The sequence below is a fragment of the Microcaecilia unicolor genome, chromosome 12 (genome assembly GCF_901765095.1).
Source record: "Microcaecilia unicolor chromosome 12, aMicUni1.1, whole genome shotgun sequence".
NCBI classification, from domain to species: Eukaryota; Metazoa; Chordata; class Amphibia; order Gymnophiona; family Siphonopidae; genus Microcaecilia; species Microcaecilia unicolor.
In genome coordinates, this window is record NC_044042.1 from 83,731,193 (window position 1) to 83,749,462 (window position 18,270).

Consider the following 18,270-nt stretch of genomic DNA (forward strand, 5'->3'; position numbering starts at 1 on the left):
AGATTTTGGAAGGGGGGTGGGGGGATATGGAAGACCAAAAAGGCCAGAAACAGAAAACTAGTATAGAGGCTGGGTAAAGAACCTAACATATGCCACACTGGTTCAGACCACATAAATACACATCCACTGACTCCAGTACTCTGTCTTTCACAGTGGCCAGTCCAGATCATTAGTATCTAGCAAAATCCTAGTAATAAGCCCTACTTTTGGACATTTTTTCAGGAAATGCGTCCAAACCCTTCTTCAACACAGCTAAGCTACATACATTGATCACATCCTCTAGTAACAAATTGCACATTTTGACTGTGCCTCGAGCAAGATGTCCCTCCATTCACTCATTAACAAACAAAGCTCACCTTCATCACAAGCTTAAAATAGGCCTACTTTAATCTTATCATTTAAGGATTTATAATTCATACCTATTATAACAACCCATAAGTACAAATCTATTGATACGAGGGGAAGATAGTGGGGACAGGACTGACTCAGTGCATTACTTCTACAGAGACACCAAATCACACGCGTTCGGCTACTCAGACTCACACCAGTACTTCTTCACACGATTCGGAATCGGAAACCAGCCTTCCCTCTCCCTGATCCGGCACGTGTCCCACCTCCCCCTCCCCCTCTGCGCGCGCCGCAACAACTTCAAACTCCTACCTGAGGCTATCTACAAATTTCTTTTCTCTACTACATCATCCCCTCCCCCCCTCCTGTGACATAACGTCTTCCGTTCTCTATTTGTCCCGCCTTCCCGGAAACAGGAAGAAGTTGCGCGTACGTTAGAAGATCATTCATTTGAAAGAGTTCCATTGAGGAGAGCGCTGAGCTGGACTAGACTGGAAAAGAATAGGTGTGTGTTGGGGGTGTCTGTCTGTCTCGGGCGATCTCAAGTAGAGAGATATATACAGGGCTTTTTTTTTTTTTGAGGGGGTACTGAGTACTGGTACCTTTTCCATTGTAAGCTAAAATTGACCCATGGACCCCAGGTTTTAATGAAAGATCTCAGGCTCTACACAACAATTCTGATTTGTCATAGATTCTGTGACTGGTTGCAGGGTGCCTGGCTATTGTGGGGTGGGTCCCTCAGTGATCACCCCACCTCTGAAGGATGGCCTATCATTTGAGTATTGGCACCTTTTTTGCTAGTAAAAACACACTGGATATGTATGTATGTGTTGATGATAGAACAATGTAATAAAAACGTGTTTCACAGAAAGGGAATATGATATTATTTCCATGAAAGAAAATGAAAACATTAAAACATACATAGTGTAAAATGCACCTTGTTAATCATAGAGCAACTGTATAGGTAGAGAGCAGATATTCCATATATAAAAGCAAATAAAAAGGAACACATCTTGCATGAAAACTGCACCGACTAGATAATGCTAAAAAACATATGGCATGACTGGATCAGCTTAATAAAAATAATGACGTACAGAACAAATTGGCATATAATGATGAATGTATACAAGGAAGACAGTGTAATAATAGGTCACCTCCGGTGTAATCATCATATTCAAGCATGGTAGTGAACATTGTTGAATAATTTGCAATGTAGATTAAGGGTAATTCATTTTCAAGTGTATATGAACTATGCGAACCCCCATGGTTTTAAGCAGAAAATACAGGAAAAATTAACCAGAAATCTTTTGTTATAAAAATACTGCTAGGTCTAATTCGGCATTCAGTCCTGCTGGATAAACAGTGTCCAGTTCAAAGATCATCCTTTGTTCTCTCAGCAATAATGTATCTGTTACCTCCACACCAGCCCAGTTTTACAATCTTCAATACAATGAATCTCAAATCAGAAAATGTGTGAGAAAAATCAATGCAGTATTGCTTCATTTCTTTTAAGGTATTAATAAACATGTGGCTAAAGGCAGTGGCATCTCTAGACAGAAATATTTGGGGTGGCAATAGGGAGGCAAGCTAGGCATGGGGGGAGGCAAACCAAAGTGATGTTTTTCTATATCATAACCATCCCTCTCCCACTTTTAAATAAGCTAAAAAAAAAAAACACTATATGAAAGTCTTAAGGGTCTTCTGTACATAAAGAATCCCACCAGCTAGTTCCAGCCACTCAGGAAAACTACTATTGTATTATTTCACAAAACTAAATGGGAGTGAAACCCAGAGATGCCAAGCAGGGGCAGCCTGACCATTAGGCCACCTGAGTCGGGGACCTCAGGCGACACTCTTTAGGAGCAGCATCTCGGAGAGTGGCTTTGTGGCATTTTACCTCATCATGGTGACATTCCAAACCCGGCAGCGATTTCCATATGTTGCCCTGCTGCCACCCAGGCAGCCACAGTAAAGGGAAGAGGTGGGTGCCAGCAGGGCAGCATATAGGAATTGCTGCTGCTGTTGGGTTTGGAACATCACCGTGACAAGGTAAAAGGCCTGGAGGGTGGCATCTCGGCCCGGGGGGGGGGGGCGGGCGGCGGCAGCAGCATGCAATCTGTGCCTCAGGCAGCATCTTGCCTTGGGCCGGCCCTGATGCCAAGTTACTCTGCTCCGGGAGGGAGACAAGACTTTTTGGCCAATCCTGGTTTTAAAATTACACCTCAAAGCAGTATGGGAATTATAGTTTCTGATGATTCTACCCAGTGGAATCCATGCTGTAGATCCCATAATACATCATGATAGGTTTTTCAAATGCTAGAACTAGCCTTAAAGCTCCCAGTTGGAACTGGGTAACTTAGCAGCTCTGCAAATCTCAGCATATACCCTGACTCTTCAGTTTTGTAACATACTCCACAGTCCCCAGCAGTGGAACTAGGACCTGTCCCCATACACCTCACTATACAAAATGTTCATTCAAAATGTGGTATCATCTCTGGAACAGCTGCACAGTCTCTTTCCACTGCCACTTTGTGAAATAACACAAAACCTTGCAAAAAGAGACTCAACCTAAACAGCAAACTTATCAAACCACAACAGCCCTAATTCACTGGATTCAAACTGCAACAACCCTACCCATGGAAAAAAATGCATTATAAGTATTACACTAGGTCCTTGATTACCAATACACCTGCTACTGATAAACTAGAATAAGCTGCTTTGCTATTGATCCCTAGATAGAAACTACATGTTAGTATAACTCCTCACACATGCAAAACACAGCCAGACCCTCATCTAATACAGAGGGGCCTTTTTACCAAGCTGTGGTATAAAGTGGCCTGTAGTTGTGTGGGATTGCTGCGCACCAAGGCCATTCTTAACCACGGCTGTAAAAGGGCTTTTTAAAAATTTGTGTCAGTAATGGCCATACACTGTCAAAATTAGTGCATGGCCACTACCGCTGAGGTCTTACTGCCACCTCTTTAGGAGGTGCTAAGGACTCGTGCTACTCCTGTGGTAATCGGGCATGAAACAGAGCGCAGCAGTAGTGCTGTTTTCCCGCGAGCTACCCATGCGGTAGTTAAACCACGGACAAAAACTAAACTCGAAATATCAAGAAAGCCAGACGCTATTAATAAGTGCAATGCTAGAAACATACAACAAAAAGGATGCATATTTCCCAATGCTGACACATTCCAGCTCCTAAAATTGTTAAGTAATATTTTTTTCTTTTTTACCTTTGTTCTCTGGGCATTTTATCTTTCCAATCAGATTGATTTTAGTAATTTTCTTTTTTTCTCATATTTGCTATTTTCTTCCCTCTCTATTTTCTGTTTTCTTGAATTAGTTGGAATTCCTTTTCCGTTTTCTATTTCGATTTGCTTTTATTGTTAACTGCTCTAATCTTATGAAGGGCGGTATATTAAACACCAACAAACTAAACTAAATTTCCTTATGTCAGTCTGCTCCTAAGTGCTGTTCTGCAGTCTTTTTTAATGTAGTACTGACATTTCCCATTCACTAAATTAAATTTACTTCTACCTTTTTTGTCTGGTTATTGTGGTTGTTTTTCTGATTATGTTTGTCCCAGTCTCCTGTTTCTTCGTTTCTCTGTCTTTTCTTCATTTTCTTTTCAGTGTTTCCAGTCCATCTGTCACTTCTCTCTCTTCCTGTTTTCTTCACTTCCTTTCCTACATCCATCCTCCAAACCATTTATTTTTCTATCTCTGTCTGTTCAAATGTTATTCAATCTTAGGTCTTAAAGTTTCCTTTTTGTTTTCTGCATCCACCTACAGCTTTTTGTCTCCCTCATCCCAGCCCTCCAATTCCTCTTCATCCTGTTATTCCCTATTTTTTTTTTTTTTTGCTAACTCTCCTCTCTTTCCCCTTCCAGCTCCTTCTCTCTTTTCTCCCATCAGTACAGCAGCCCCTCTCTATGTTCAATCCTCTGACCAATATAGTTTATTTCGATTTGCTAGACCGCTGTAGCTGCTAAAGCAGTACAGAGCAGTGTGCAGGCTAACAGGAAAGGAACTCCAATTAAAAATAGTCAAGGTCAGCATTCAAACCATACAATTTAGACAAGCAAGGAGAACAGTAAAGGAAGATCTCTAGCTGGTGAAGCTCATGCCATCTAATCAGTCTGACCCTCCAAACGCGTGCCTAAAAAGCTAGACCTTCAGGTTGACCTTGAAAGTTTTAAAGGAAGATTCACTATGAAGGGGAAGTGTGAGATTGTTCCATATATGTGGTGATAGAAGGAAGAAAGCACTGTGCCTAGTAGAGTCATAGTGGGCAGTCTTGGGGTCAGGAAGGACAAGGCGATGGTCATTGAGAGAGTGCGAGCAGGTGAGTAAGGGATGGTGAGGCATGCTAGGTAATCCGGAAGGCCAAAGCAAAAAGCTTTAAAGGTTAAGGTTGCTATCTTAAAGATTATACGCGATCAACAGGTAACCAGTGGCGTTGTTTTAACAGAGGAGTAACGTGATCTGAACAATGGGCATGACACAGCATTCTGACAGCAGTGTTCTGAAGAGTTTGCAATTGTTTTAAAGAAGATTGGGATAGGCCTGCTTAAGCAGTATTACAGTAGTCAAGACATGAGGTGAAGAAGGAGAGAATAAGAGCATGAAAATCATCATGATTGAAATGGTGATGAACTGCATGAAGCTAGTGAAAAAGAAGGAAAGAAACTTTTGCCAGGTGCAATATCTGGGGCTTAAAGGAGAGAGAGGAGTCCCAAATAATCCCAAGATTGTGGAAACTTTGTAACCCAAGTAGAGTGAGAGGTTAGGATGGAGGGGTTAGAGAACCTGAGAACCAACAGGCAACAGTCTTGTCTGGATTAAGAATCAGACAATGCTCAATTAGCCATTGAGTGGCTGAGTCTAGGCAGGATTGGAATGGGGCAATTGAAAGGGGAGAAGAGTAGGACAGGTAGGTTGGGTAGATAAGGAGGATGTCATCTGAATAAGATGAGATACCGAAAGACTGGGTGAGGTTTGCAAGGGGACTTAGAACAGGTTAAAAGAGGGGAAAGAATCGAGCCCTGAGGGACATATCTCTATTCTTTCTCTTTCACTCCCTCTATCCAGCATGTCTCTCCCCTTTCATCCAACATCTCTCCTCATCACCTTACTCCCCTTTATATTCTGGCATCCCTCTATGTCCCTCTTCCCCTTCCATGTTAGCACCTCTCCTATATCCCTATTCCTCTCATGTCCAGCATCCCCCCTTTCTGTCCCTGTCTTCATTCAATATTCAGCACCCTCTTTGTCTTCTTACTACTACTACTACTTAACATTTCTAGAGCGCTACTACGGTTACGCAGCGCTGTACAGTTTAACAAAGTCAAGTATCTCCCCTCAGTCTCCTACTCACCCCATGTCCAATGGTTTCCTTCACCTTAGAACCCTATCCAGAATCCTCTCATATCTCTTTTTTCCTCCCTACCTGATCTATTATTTTCTCTCTTTACCCTTCCTCTAAGCCAGCATCTTTCCCCATCCCATCCCATTCCAGTACTTCCCCTCTCTTTCCCATCCCAATCCAGTATCTCCCTTCTGTCACCCTAATCCTGCATGTGCACTATCTCCCCTTCTGCCCCCAAACAAGTATAATCCCTTTCTTTCTATCCTCTCTCTCTCTCTGCCTCCCTCCTTTTGTCCAGTACCTTTGCTTGTTTCCCTCTCTATCTAGCATCTTCCCCTTGTCTCCTAATCATTATCTCCCCATCCTTTCTATCTCCCTACTTCTCCTCCCCATGCTTAGCATCTACCCCCTATTCTTTCCCTTCATCTTCCTACTCACCCCTCTTGTGTCCTACATTTCTCCTAAATCCCTACTGCCTGTAGGGTTGAGTATCCCCATCTGTATTCTTTCATGCCCTCTATATCCCTATTCTCCTCCCAAACTCACCATCTTCCCCTATTTCACCCACCCCACCTGATTCCAGTCACTTCCTCCTCCATCCTGATACATCATTTCCTTTCCGTCACATTATTTCCCCCATCCCACTCTGCCACTCCAAACCAAGCTTATCTCTTTTCTTCCCTCCTCCCCCAATCCAGCACTTTACCTTCCTCTCCTGGCTGGTTGGCCTGAATCCAGCATAACACCTTTCAGCCCCCACTCTCACATCACCCGCAACCACTATTGCTAACTCAGACATGGTACAGGAAAGAGAAGCCACTGCAGTCTGAAGTCACTTCCTATTTTTGAGGGTGGGAGCCTGCTCGACCCGCAGAGCCTTTAGTCACATACTCAAGATAAAATGCTCTGCAGAGGCTTCTCTCTCCTGTATTACATCCGAGTTAGCAGTAGTGGCAGCGAGTGATGTGAGAGTGGGGCTGCAAATGCAGGGTGGTGTGTTTTGGGGTAGTGAGCCCTTGGACTGCAGTCATAGGCCTGACTGCGGCTGACAGATCATCTTCAGGGCCTACGATGAGAGAAGGTGCTGGCAGCCGGTATGGCTGACAGCCAGGAGCAGGACTCAGCTTGACAGGTACCAGGAACAAGACTCATCTCTGGCAGGAACCAGGAGCAAGGCTCGGCTTGACAGAAACCAGGAAAAGGGGCTTGGCTTGACTGGAACCAGGAACAGAACAAGGTTTTGGCTTGACAGGAAGTAGGAACACAGCTCTGTCAGGAACCAGGAACAGGCTTGAGAAGGAACCAGGGCAAGACTTGGCTTAAGTTGGAACCAGGAACAGAACTCGGCTTGAGCAGGAACCAGGAACAAAGCTCTGGCAAGAACCAGGAGCAGGGCTCACTAGAGCAAAGCCCTCAGGCTCAGGGTTCGCAGGAGCAGGGCTCACAGGAGCAAGGTCCTCAGGAACAAGGCTACAGGAATCAAGGCTTTCAGGAACAAGGCAGGCTTGTCGCGAATGCACTGGAAGCGGGGGTTGAGTCTCATTAACACGCTTGGCCCTGATGACACCCAGGTGCGCCATCCAGAACTTGTTGTACATGCATTCTCCCCAGGGCATGGTGTGTGCAGATGTGGGAGAACACCACCACCACGAATCTGCAGGGCTGAGGTCAGTGCCCTGTCGCGGCCCAGGAGAAAAGAAGTGCTCCGGATCCGAAGCAGTCATGGTAGGACCATGACACAGGGCATGTTGGGGCGCTTCCCTTACATTTGCTGCTGTGGCTTTAGGCCAACTTAAGTCAGAGTACATATCCAGAACTGGGGTGGCAAAGACATTTTTTGTGGGTGGCATTTGCTACCTCTTGCCTCTGTAGCGATGCCTATGGATAAACGTGAAGCCGGTTGATGTAGTGTATCTGGATTTTCAAAAAGCTTTTGACAAAGTTCCTCATGAGAGACTCCTGAGAAAATTAAAGAGTCATGGGATAGGAGGCAAGGTTCTGTTGTGGATTAGGAATTGGTTATTGGACAGAAAACAGAGGATAAGGTTAATGGCCATTTCTCTCAATGGAGGAGGGTGAATGGTGGAGTACTGGGACCGATGCTATTTAACATATTTATAAATGATCTGGAAATTGGAACAAGTGAGGCGATTAAATTTACAGATGACACAAAACTATTCAAGGTTGTAACATATGCAGATTGTGAAAAATTGCAGGAAGACCTTAGGAAATTGGAAGACTGGGTATCCAAATGGCAGATGAAATTTAATGTGGACAAATGCAAAGTGATGCACTTGAAGAACAATCCAAATCATAGTTGCCTGATGCTAGGGTCCACCTTTGGGGTCAGCATCCAAGAAACAAAATCTAGATATGGTGTCGTCGTAGACAGTATGTGGAAATATTCTGCTCAGTGTGTGGCGGTGGCCAGAAAAGCAAATAGGATGCTAGGAATTATTAGGAAAGGAATGGTAACCAAAAACATATCAGTGTTGTAGAGCACAATTTTCTCTTTCAGATGATACTGTTCACAAGCTGATTCAGGCAGACTCTTTTTTAATAATTGTCTTTGAACTTTGGTACATTTTACCATTTGCACTGACAGTGCCAACTTTGAAGAGATCCTGCAGGGCTGTTATAGATGCTGGTTAGTTGCAAATCTGGCAGTATTATGTCCAGCACAAGCATAATGCTTGTTCAAAATTTCAAGTCTGTATCTTTGTTTTCATGGAAGTTGTTGCGGTCTGAATATGTTCCGATGAGTCGCGACCAATTTTGATGCACACTTTGAGTCAACTTGTTTGACTGGATTTTGCATCCATAATGTTAAAATGTATTTCATCGGAATTAGCATCAAAAACTGTACAGGATTTGAATTTTTTAGCCATTCTTATAAATGTGTTTGGAGTTTATTAGACCCCCAAAATGGCATTTTGGTAAATGTCGCGCGCTCATGGACTGACACCCTTTCAGGAAAGGGGGTCTAGATCTGCAACTATTGCAGTTAGAGACCTCAAATTTTTGGAAACTTCGTTTAACACCTGACTCGCGCAACAGATAAAATTTGAACAAAATTGGAGAACATGATGGTGGGAACTTTTTTTAATTTTAGACCACTTGGCATGGAATGACCCCCTAGTATTTTTGGAAAGCGTAAACAGACGCTCCACATCGACCCATTCCATTCCATTCATTATCTTATAGACCTCTATCATAGCTCCCCTCAGCCGCCTCTTCTCCAAGCTGAAGAGCCCCAGCCTCTTCAGCGTTTCCTCATAGGGAAGTCGTCCCTTCCCCTGTATCATCTTTGTCGCCCTTCTCTGCACCTTTTCCAATTCCACTATATCTTTTTTGAGGTGCGGTGACCAGAATTGAACACAATACTCGAGGTGCAGTCGCACCATGGAGCGATACAATGGCAGAATAATATCCTTATTTTTGTTTTCAATCCCTTTCCTAATGATACCCAACATTCTATTTGTTTTCCTAGCTGCAGCAGCACATTAAGCAGAAGTTTTCAACGTATCATCAATGATGACACCTAGATCTCTTTCTTGGTCCGTGACTCCCAACGCTGAACCTTGCATGACATAGTTTTTTGTTTTTTTTTACATTTGTACCCCGCGCTTTCCCACTCATGGCAGGCTCAATGCGGCTTACATGAGGCAATGGAGGATTAAGTGACTTGCCCAGAGTCACAAGGAGCTGCCTGTACCTGAAGTGGGAATTGAACTCAGTTCCCCAGGACCAAAGTCCACCACCCTAACCACTAGGCCACTCCTCCACTAGTTATAGTTTGGATTCCTCTTTCCCACATGCATCACTTTGCACTTGTTCACATTAAACGTCATCTGCCATTTAGACGCTCAGTCTCCCAGTCTCGTAAGATCCTCTTGTTTTTCACAATCTTCCTGCGATTCGACGACTTTGAATAACTTTGTGTCATCTGCAAATTTGATTACCTCACTAGTTACCCCCATCTCTAGGTCATTTATGAATATGTTAAAAAGCAGAGGTCCCAGCACAGATCCCTGAGGGACCCCACTAACTACCCTTCTCCATTGCGAATATTGACCTTTTATTCCTACTCTCTGTTTCCTATCTTTCAACTACCCTTCTCCATTGTGAATATTCACCTTTTAATCCTACTCTCTGTTTCCTATCTTTCAACCAGTTTTTAATCCACAGTAAGACAATACCTCCAATCCCATGTCCCTCTAATTTCCTCTGTAGTCTTTCATGAGGGACTTTATCAAACGCCTTCTGAAAATCTAGATACACAATATCAACTGGCTCACCTTTGTCCACATGTTTGTTTACTCCTTCAAAGAAATGCAGCAGATTGGTGAGGCAAGAATTCCCTTCACTAAGTACATGTTGACCTTGTCCCATTAGTCCATGCTTTAATTTTGTTCTTGATAATAGTCTCTACCATTTTGCTCGGCACCGACGTCAGACTCACCAGTGTATAATTCCCCGGGTCTCCGAAGTCAGACTCACCGGTGTATAATTTCCCGGGTCTCCTCTAGAACCTTTTTTAAATATTGGCGTTACATTGGCCACCCTCTAATCTTCCGGTACCATGCTCGATTTTAAGGATAAATTACAAATCAATAACAGTAGCTCTGCCAGCTCATTTTTTAGTTCTATCAGTACCCTGGGTGAATACCATCCGGTCCAGGAGATTTGCTACTCTTCAGTTTGCAGAACTGCTCTATTACGTCTTCAAGGTTTACAGATATTTAAGTTTTTCCGATTCTTCAGCTTCAAATACCCTGTCCGGCACCGGTATCCCACCCAAATCTTCCTCGGTGAAGCTCGAAGCAAAGAACTCATTTAGTTTTTCTGCTATTTCTTTGTCTTCCTTGATCGCCCCTTTTACACCCCGGTCATCCATCGGGCCAACCGATCCTTTTGCCAGTTTTCTACTTTTAATGTATCTAAAAAAAATTTTTTTTGCCTCTAACGCTATCTTTCTTTCAAAATCCCTCTTTGCCTTTCTTATCAGTGTTTTGCATCTGACTTGACATTCCTTATGCCGCTTCTTATTTTCTTTATTCGGTTCCTTCTTCCATTTTCTGAAGGATTCCTTTTTAGCTCCAATAGCCTCCTTTACCTCACTTTTTTACCACGCCGGCTGTCATTTGGTTTTCCGTCCTCCTTTTCTGATACGTGGAATATGTTTGGCCTGGGCCTCCAGGACGGTGTTTTTGAACAGCATCCACGCCTGTTGTAGGTTTCTTACCCTCTCAGTCACTCCTCTAAGTTTTTTTTCTACCGTTCTTCTCATTTATCATAGCTTCCTTTTTTAAAGTTAAACGCTAACATATTTGACTTCCTATGTTTACCTTTTTGAAAGCAAATTTCAAAGTCGATCATGTTATGATCACTGTTGGCAAGCGGCCCCTGGACTGTTACCTCCCATACCAGACCTTGCGCTCCACAAATTACTAAGTCTAGAATTTTTCCTTCTCTCGTCGGCTCCTGTACCAGCTGCTCCATAAAGCTGTTCTTTATTTCATCAAGGAAGTTTACCTCCCTAGCGTGCCCTGATGTTACATTAACCCAGTCTATATGGGGGTAATTAAAATCAAAACCTCTCCAGCAATTCTACAATATGGATCAGGTGTTTGTGGGTAATTGTGGCAGGCAACAATGAAAAAAGTGGAGAAAAAAAGACCTCAGTGCTGTCGGAGACACCTCGTTTTTAAAGAACACGCCTTTTGTATAATGAGGGCACCACTTTAGTCATAAGTCTTAAAAAAAAACTCCACCATATTCAATTCACAATAACTCTTCCACTGTACCCTTACAAGCACCTATAATAGAGACACTATATTAAATTAAAAGTAACCCAAAATTGTTATTTATCTTGGATGATGATTCTTCCGCAGACTTTTGTAGTCTCCAAATCCAGTTATGTTATTCTACAAAGTCCCGACAGGGGAACCCTGTTTCACTTAAAAATAGCTGCTTCAGGAGAATTTCTTGATTTAGACACATCCAAGTGGTTTAAACATCATATGGTCTCCGTGACACCCTGGTACAAAAATGGCGGACAGCTTCTTTTTCAAACGTACTGCTTATATACTCAGCGTGTGACGTCAAAGACCTCTCCTTCAATCATTTAAACAATGCAATTAAAGAACTGCTTTCCATTCAATGGAAACATTTAGGCCCTTAGGGATGACAGTCTGCAACAAAAACATCCATCGTTGCTCCCTTTGTCTCAATAGTCGTCTAATATCACCCCTCCATTCCGTTACTCTTATCTGTTCCACAACAATGCACTTCAATTCTGAAAATTGATGTTGTTTCATTAAGCAATAGGACACCAAGGGTTCATATGTTTTTTCCGCCTATATACAGTGTCTGTGTTCTATCAGTCGCGTTTTCAAAGGACGAGATGTCTGTCCTATATAATATAATTTACATGGACAACTTATAATATATATTTCGTTGTCAGAAGCACAATTAGTTAGAGTGCAAAGGGTAAACCTTATCCATGCGTGTATCAATGAACACATTTGACTTGATCATAATGCTACACACTGAGCAATTACCACAGGCTCTATGTGAACCTTCCTTAGACCTCGTGGTGCTTGTACGATTCCAAATATCTGCGGGACATAGTGCATCATTTAGGTTATTGTTGCGTTGAAAAGCAAAGATAATCCTAAGGTTCTGAAAGCAAGGGTGAACATGTAACAGAGGTATATGTTTTCTGATGATGTTGGTCATGATGTTCGAATGAGCATTGAATCGCGACACAAATGTCAAAGCTTCGTCATTATCATGAGGGATCGTCCTTGGACGTAGCAGCCACTCTCTATGGTTATTCAAAGCTCTTTTTTTCGCTGTAGACACTAATCTGTTAGGGTAACCTCTGTCAGTCAATTTCAGTGCCAGCTGATTAGCGTGTTGTTGGTATCCAGCCTTAGAAGAACAAATTCTCCTATACCTGAGGAATTGTGCAAACGGAATATTAGTTCTACAATGATACGGGTGCATACTGTTGTATTGCAATGTAGTATTTCTATCTGTAGGTTTTATATATACAGAAGTTTCTAAATGTCCTTGGTGTATGTTAACCCATCTCAATATATAAAAGGCACCACCAACATTCTAAATGAAGCCTCCAGCCGGAAGTGTGAAGGGGGAGAGATATCCGGTTTCCCCATGAGTGTCTGCCCCGCCCTCGCTCTCTCTGTAACACAAACAGTGAAGGAAAACACAGCAAAGCACGAAATCAAATCGCTCTCTCTGTAACAGTGAAGGACTCAGAGGGGGGAGGGGAGAGAGGGCAGAAGCCCTCACTATGTTTGTAACACAAACACAGCAGGAAACTTAACACTGAAGGACTCGACTCCGAGGGGGGAGGGGACAGAGAGCACAAGGGAAGGGAGAGACACACTCCCACATGCACACAGAAGAAAACCTTGCTAGCCCCCGTTTCATTTGCATCAGAAACGGGGCTTTTTTTACTAGTATATCTAGAAAAGCAATTCCTGAAGAACTATGTTTTTTGATATTATATTCTACGTATTCCGCAAAATTGATGGTAATTAAAATCACCCATTATTATTGTGTTGCCTAATTTATTTGCCTCACTAATTTCCTTTAACATGACTGCGTCCGTCTGCTCATCCTGGTCGGGCAGTCGGTAGTACACCCCTATAACCATCCTTTTCCCCTTAACACTTGGAATCTCGATCCACAATGATTCCAAGAGATCTTTCGTTTCCCGCAGAATTTCCAATCCATTTGATCCAAGGCTCTCGTTAACATACGGTGTTACTCCTCCCCCAATCCGGTCCACCCTATCACTACGATATAATTTGTACCCCGGTATGACAGTGTCCCACTGGTTATCCCCCTTCCACCAGGTCTCAGAGATGCCTATTGTGTCTATTCCTTCATTCAGTGCAATATATTCCAATTCTCCCATCTGATGTCTAAGGCTCCTAGCATTTACATATAGGCACCAAGCTAGGCTTGTTATTCCTTATTACAGCATGTTGTTCATTTGTCAGTACTAATTTGCTATTTTTTGCCTGTTTTTTATTATTGTTATTTATGGACATTGAATCTACTACAGTCTCTTTTTCATACTCACTATCAATAAACCCTATCTTCCCTGTCTGGGCGATATCCTTGCAAGATACCTCATTCCGAACCAGACTTTCCTGTGCGACTGTCGGCCCCCCCCCCCCCCCCCCCCCCCCCGTTCCTAGTTTAAAAGCAGCCCGGTCCCATCCCGGTTAAGGTGGAGCCCATCCTTTCTGAATAGGTTTCCTTTTTCCCCAGCATATCGCCCAGTTCCTAACAAATCTAAAACCCTTGTCCTTGCACCATTGTCTCATCCACGCATTAAGAATCCGGAGCTCTGCCTGTCTCTTAGGCCCTGCGCGTGGAACGGGAAGTATTTCAGAAAATGCCACCCTAGAGGATCTGGATTTGAGCTTTCTTCCTAAAAGCCTAAATTTGGCTTCCAGAACCTCTCTCCCACATTTTCCTACATCATTCGTACCCACATGTACCAAGACAGCTGGCTCCTCCCCAGCACTATTTAAAATCCCGTCTAGGTGATGCGTGAGGTCCGCCACCTTCGCACCAGGCAGGCAAGTCACCAGGCGATCCTCCCATCCACCAGCCACCCAGCTATCTATATGTGCTTTCGCCTTTCCTATTAGGGGAGTTGTCCCATCCCCCTTTATAATTTTTTTTCACCCTTTTCTGTACCTTTACTATAATTTTTGAGGTGCAGTGACCGCAGTTGCACCATGGAACGATACAAAGGCATTATAACATTTTCATTTTTGTTTTCCATCCCTTTCATAAAAATTCCTAACATTCTATTTGCTTTCTTAGCCGCTGCTGCACATTGAGCAGAGAGTTTCAATGTACCATCAATGATGACACCTAGATCATTTTCCTGGGCAGTGATTCCTAGTGTGGAACCCTGCATCATACAGCTATAGTTTGGGTTCCTCTTTCCCATATGCATCACTTTGCATTGAGATTATGTTTCAGGCTTAAACAGAGACTTTTACTCTATGTGAATTACTGAAAAGCAGAACTGAGAGGCTAATGCAGATAGCTAGCACAGATCGAAGTGTGCAGTTAGTGCAAGATCTGCACATTTTCTGGGTGCACAATACACAAAAGAATTTGTGGTAATGAGGCTGTTAGCTATTCCACCCAGACGCAGAGAGGTATGCAAATTTTAAAGTGAGCACAATACAGGAACTGTAACAGGTTTGAGGATAAATAGAAGGGTTAGCAAATTTTTCTGCCACAGTATTTGTGAGGATTTAATGTCTGTGTTTTGGCATTTGCTGATAATAGTGTGAACTATTTGGAAACAGTGAGTACTATTTCAGATATAGTGTTTGCATTTTCCTGATAGTGAAACCACTACATATGTGCATGTGCATGGCAGATGAAATTTAATGTAGACAAATGCAAAGTGATGCACATTGGGAAGAATAATCTGAATCATAGTTATCTGATGTTAGGGGCAACTTTAGGAGTCAGCACTCAAGAAAAATACATAGGTGCCATTGTAGACAATATGCTGAAATCTTCTGCCCATTGTGCAGCGGCGGCCAAGAAAGCAAACAAGATGCTAGGAATGATTAGGAGAGGGATGCAAAATAAGACCAAAAATATTGTAATGCCTCTGTATTGCTCCATGGTGTGACCTCACCTTGAGTATTGTGTTCAATTCTGGTCGCCATATCTCAAAAAAGATATTTCAGAATTAGAAAAGGTTCAAAAAGAGTGACCAAAATGATAGAGGGGATGGAACTGCACCCATATGAGGAAAGGCTAAAGAGCTCTTCAGCTTGGAAAAGAAATGGCTGAGGGGGGATATGATTGAGGTCTACAAAATCCTGAGTGGTGTGGAGAGGGTGGAAGTGAATCGATTTTTCATTCATTCAAAAACTACAAAGACCATGGGATACACAATTAAATTGCATGGAAATACTTTAAAAACAAATATTTTTTCACTCAAAGAATAGTTAAGCTCTGGAACTCATTGCTGGAGGATGTGGTAACGGCGGTTAGCGTATCTGGGTTTTAAAAAGGTTTGGACAAGTTCCTGGAGGAAAGGTCCATACTCTGATGGACATGGGGGAAGCTACTGCTTGCCCTGAAATTGGTAGCATGGAATGGTGCTACTAATATGGCTACTGCTGGAAGCAGGATACTGGGCTAGAAAGACCATTGGTCTGACCCAGTATGGCTATTCTTATGTTCTCTTTCCACATAGTAATTACAATAATAAGAATATTTCATAGTCCACTATTTACCTTTCAGTTCTATGCAGATTACAAAAGATAAATCTGAAAATAACCAGAGATTAATTACGTTACATTATGAAAAAAAAATTCCCTTTAAATTTTACAATAAACTCAAGGACAAGATAATAAAGACCGATAATCGTTAATGTACAGAATTTAACACAAATTTCCTAAACCTGTATGTCTTAATCATGCAGCTAAAATGCCTGTAATCTAAAACAGAAAGCATTAAATTCAAAATAGTTTTATCTGGGGGGTGGGCGCTCATGTGCTTAATGCGGCTGGATGCATGAATCAGGAGCTCTGCAATTATCTGGATCCGGATTGAAGATAAAGCTATATACTCACCTTATCATGGCTTCCCAGTGTCAAAGTAAGCTTGCCCACGCTTATGCAATTAATTCTGCATTGAAGCAAGCAAAGCAGGATCTGTTTCCTTTACCTCAGAAGACTAGAGATCTTAAAGATGGCACCAGGGCCGACCCTGACATCACGGTGAAGCTACAGGAAGTTATCGATCTTCTATTAGAAAATATTAATTTGATCAGGGAACTTAAAATGAATTTAACCTGAAATTCACATCAATGGAAGAACATATAACTGAAATGGAAACCAGAATTAGCGTGCTTGAAGACATTAGTACCAAAAATAAAACCTCCACAAATCCATTATGAAATTACAAAATGAGATGGAGGATGCAAGTAACCGAAATAGAAAGGAATAACATACACATTTTTGGCATCCCAGAAACATCTGAGAATAATAATCTGGTGAGTTTTCTGGAAACTATTTTACCTTCTATTCTTTCATTGCTATTCAAACATGCTTTTGAAATTGAAAGGGCCCGTCGTGTACCCATGAGGGATACCCCTGGCTCCATGTTTCCAAGGCCTATTGTATGCAAACTGCTTCGCTTTCCTCAAGTGTTGGAAATTGCAACTGCTGCAAAATCCAAACATCCAATCCTATGGAATGGTAACAAGATTGTTATTACCAGAGATTTGACTAGAAGCACTGTAGATAAATGGATTTTTGGTGCTTCGTCCACGACTTAAGTCTTTATATGCGAAGTATGGACTATGTCCTCTGGCTATCATGAAAGTAACTTACTGCAACCTGGCAAAATCATTTACAGATCCCGAGTTTGCTAGAAAAATATTTGGATGATCATCAATCGCAAGGGATGTCTGGAACTTGCATGTGCCAAGATATTTATATCTAGATCTCAGTATAAATAGCATATATGGAGAAATGCGTAGCTTCACTTCTCCCTCCACCTTTGCACGCAACCCCGTTTTTCTACCTTATCTGAGGGGCAGATTTTTTTTTTAATAACCTGATGTTTCTATTTTTTGTTATTGTTTTATTGGTTATGGCAAATATTAGGCTGCTAAGAATGTATATCTTTATTGCTTATGTGTTGTACATGTTGCTGTGAAATCTAATACCATTTGTATATCTCTTTATATTGTACTATAGGATCTATTTGGTGTTGAATTCAGTTAATGTCAAGGGAGTGTCACATCCAATAAAATGTAAAAAATTACTACTATATTTTAAAAGCCTTCATTCTGCAGTAGTTTTTCTATAGGAAACTCATCTTTCTGCGAATGAGGCTAAAAAAACTTGTACAAGACTGTTATTTTTTTCCAGCACTAGGTAAGAAGAATGGAGTTGCCATATTGTTTGCAAAATCTTTTCAGTATATTTTTTTGTCTCATCTCTGTGATACTGAAGGCAGGTGGATACTAGTAGTTCTCCAAATAACCTATAGTTCTCTACTAACCTATAAATGTACTCACTCTGCTGCTCCCCAGTTTCTCTCCACACTCGTCCTTCCCTACACCCCTTCCCGTGCACTCCGCTCCATAGATAAATCCTTCTTATCTGTACCCTTCTCCACTACTGCCAACTCCAGACTTCGCGCCTTCTGTCTTGCTGCACCCTATGCCTGGAATAAACTTCCTGAGCCCCTACGTCTTGCCCCTTCCTTGGCCACCTTTAAATCTAGACTGAAAGCCCACCTCTTTAACATTGCTTTTGACTCGTAACCACTTGTAACCACCTGCCTCCACCTACCCTCCTCCTTCCTGTACACAATAATTGATTTGATTTGCTTACTTTATTTTTTGTCTATTAGATTGTAAGCTCTTTGAGCAGGGACTGTCTTTCTTCTATGTTTGTGCAGCGCTGCGTATGCCTTGTAGCGCTATAGAAATGCTAAATAGTAGTAGTAGTCCAAATG

General features: G+C 42.2%; 1 protein-coding gene across 4 annotated transcripts in view; it reads right to left on the bottom strand.

Moving 5' to 3' along the window:
* The window catches only part of G6PC3 (glucose-6-phosphatase catalytic subunit 3), a 159,591-nt gene that overhangs the window by 57,863 nt on the left and 83,458 nt on the right, over positions 1–18,270 (bottom strand). For 2 of the 4 annotated variants that reach the window (XM_030220977.1, XM_030220974.1), the window contains exon 1: positions 661–703. The exons of 1 other annotated variant lie outside the window; for it this stretch is intronic. The gene's annotated coding sequence lies outside the window, so the exon portion shown is untranslated. Of the gene's footprint in view, positions 1–543; positions 599–660; positions 704–18,270 lie in introns of those variants that run through there. One more of the 4 variants, XM_030220976.1, reaches the window with a different exon arrangement.